Here is a 3,478-nt window from a genome sequence, read left to right as displayed (position 1 = left end):
TAAACAGCCAAACAGAGAGATTAATTGTTTCTAGGTTGAGTGGAGCAATGGACTGCAAGAGATGAAGGTTTAATTAATGAAAAAGGCTTTAATTATTAAGATTATGTTGGCTCCTAGTCTCCTCTTGGCAATCAGTTGACCGTGTGTCAAAAATCAGGAAATTAATGAACTTCGAATATATTGAATGAAAATCCGAATATATTAAATGGAAGTCTGAATATATCGAATGAAAACTGACATTAGAGAGGCTCTGGCACCATCTTGTGTTTTAGATTTTAGATAAATATTTTAGCATCTGATGTCGCTACAAGAAGTAGCACTATGAATAAGTCAGCATAGATTCAGCATTCCTAAGTAATGAAGACATAATTCTATGGAAAATGTCTATACTACTAGTATACAGATCATGTAATTTAGATAATGTACTGAACCTTTGTCTGACTTTTAGCATATAGATAGATAGATAGATAGATAGATAGATAGATAGATAGATAGATAGATAGATAGAGTCCAGTTTCATTCTATATATTTGAAGAACTGAAATCCCTCTAAAACATTTGTTGAACAGTTGACTAATGTTCGATTTTCAATGTAGGGTGAGAAAAATGATAATTCTTAGCTTGCAAGTTCTGGTGAAGTGAGTGGTGTTGAAGACACTTGCACAATTTTTGGTACTTACATGGATAATCAAACTCTAAGGTGAGGTGTCATATTGAAATATCTGGTTCAATATCTTGGTCTAAAACAAAATGACATAAATAAATTTCTTACACAGTTTAAAGGTTGCTTTGAGTATTGCTGTGGCTCAGTCATGAAACTCCTGAATGTCATTTCAGCAAAGCAAAAGGGCAGCTACAGAATCTCAGGTGATGATTGCAAAGGGCTTAAAGCAGTATGTACTCTGGAGGATAATCATGTGCTTGTCCAGCACACATGAAAAGGTCATTATTCTGCTATGTTTATAAATTTCTCATCATCACTAAAGTGGAATTAATCACAGTAATTATTTGTGGGTGACACACCACTTACTGTGTCAGTCCAGGGAGAGTTGATATATGAAATACTACATTTTTTTATTATTTCAGACGGTTTTACTCCTCTGTTGCTTAAGGTTTATATGATGTTAATTAAAATGTATATCTCATCACACAATCTCAGTTTCTCTTCTTGTGTTTCCTAATTTACCTCACCTTACAATCGCAAACCAGGATGGATTTACTGTAGCTGTACTGCAAAGTGCACAACATAAACTGAATAAACTGAGTAATAACCGTAAATCAAAAACCCCAAAAACTAATTAACAACCTACCTACCAAATACAAAAATATGAGTGAAAGTACATTTGACGACATGTTCATAATAGCTAATGTCTCAGATATCATGAACTAATTGTGATTAGGCATTTTCTTTAGAAAGTGGAGTTTCTTTTCAGTTTCTTTAGCTGTGTCTGACAAAGTGGAGTAGGCTAATAGGTTTCAAAAAGTAGCACATCATGCGACAATCTAAAGAAACTCAACAAACGGGTAAGGAACAATGCCATTTATATCTATCAGCTTAGAATGAGTTAAAAAGTTATTTCTAAGGCTTTGGAACGCTAGAAAATCACAGTGATGGCAAAAACATGGAACTTTTCAGGAATGACCAGATTACCAAAATTACTTCAAGAGGCTATCACCCACTCATCCAGGAGAGGAGAAAGAACCCACAACAACTTCTAAAGAACCCCAGGTCTCACTTGCTTCAGTTAAGGTGAGAATTTTTGACTCCACAATAAGAAAGAGACTGGAAAATGGCACCCATAGGAAGAGAGTTTCAGATATCAATGTTGACCAAAAAGAAACAAAGTCACATCTCACATTTCCTAAAAATAACATCCTGTGATCCAAGGGCGTAGTTTGGCATGGATGGAAGGGACATGTCCCCACCAATATCCAGCGATTATTGAATTGTCCCCACCAATAATTTTATCTCTTCGAGTAAAGGAAAACAAAACCGATAGAAAGAAAAAAAACGATCTGTCAACGTCTCATTCACCCAGCGGTGCAGAAAGAGTTAAATTACGTTCTCTACTGGAGTCCTACCTCATGTGGCCAATGTGATTGGCTGTGCCTTTCAGGGAGCTCTGTTTAGTTTTAGCAGCGGCAAGCCTGCACTGCGAGGACCTGCAAGGAGGAGAGGAGGATGGAAGCAAAAAGGAAGAACCTGGATATAAGAAAGTATTTTTCAAAGAAACTTAGTCACTTAAAGTCAAGTTCACTCCTAAGATGTGTCCGTCATAATAACGTTACAGGCTATGCTGTACCATACATGCCAACCCTTCCGATTTTTCTGGGAGAATCCCGAATTTCAGTGCCCCTCCCGAAAATCTCCCGGAGCCACCATTCTCCCGAATTTCTCCCGTTTTTCCACCCGGACAACAAAATTGAAAAACCATATCCCAGATTGGCCCAGCCAATTCCAGTTTCCAACAATGGCTACTGCTACTGCAGCTACTTAGCTTTAATATTACTCTTATTATTCTTGCTGGATTGCAAAATAAACTTTTAACATATTTTCAGGCGAGAATGTAGCTGTGTAAACTTCAAATATCTGAGCCGATGAGAACAGCAAACTCCCGGCACATCGTTTTAGGCTTTGGCCCACATCAGTCTTAAATTGTATGTAACCATGAATAACGTGTTGCCATGTCCACCAGGAGAGATTGGACAGTATAGATGTAAAACAAATATGCCAGCAGTTTGTTTCAGTTAACGAGAGGAGAAGGCATGTGTTTGGCTCCTTCACATAGTGGACATTGAGTTGTTGTGTGGGGCACCAGTAGTCCATGTCTGTTGCTGTAACAGTAGTTCATGTTTAGAATAAAAAATCCCAGCTCACTGATTTGATAGGGGCAATAGTGCCTAAAATGTTCCATAATTTTGCTGAGAGATCTTTTACTTTGTGGTAATCTCAGAGGAGTAGTTTTATGGACAAAAACCATCAGGTCATTCAGTGTTCCCTTAGTACTAATGTATAAGAGATGTTGGTGTACTATAACTGAAGTAATGTTGTTAAGTCCTTAAAGTCATATTCTTTTATTGTCATGACTGTATTTGAAGCTATTTTTATTTTGGTATGATACCTTTACCTGAAGTAAACTAAAGTCTAAAATACTTATAGTCAGTCATTTGTTTAATAGTAATTTAACATTATATAATTCACATATAAAACTATGAATTGTAATTTTAAATGGTTTAAAAGCATGTGGAATAGCATATGTAGGCAAGTATATTTCTCCTTTTTTATCAAGAAGCAAAGACAAAATGGAAAAAAAAAATAAACATGGAAGGGTTTGGTGGTTGAATCATCCGTCCCCACCAATGCCAAAACCAAATCTACGCCCTTGCTGTGATCCCAAAGACTTTTGCGAAAACATCTGTGGACTGATGAGACAGAGGTTGAACTTTTTGGAAGATCTCTCTTCCAGTAAACTTTTTTT

The sequence above is a fragment of the Oreochromis aureus genome, linkage group 10 (assembly GCF_013358895.1).
Source record: "Oreochromis aureus strain Israel breed Guangdong linkage group 10, ZZ_aureus, whole genome shotgun sequence".
NCBI lineage: Eukaryota > Metazoa > Chordata > Actinopteri > Cichliformes > Cichlidae > Oreochromis > Oreochromis aureus.
This window is presented reverse-complemented; position numbering follows the sequence as displayed.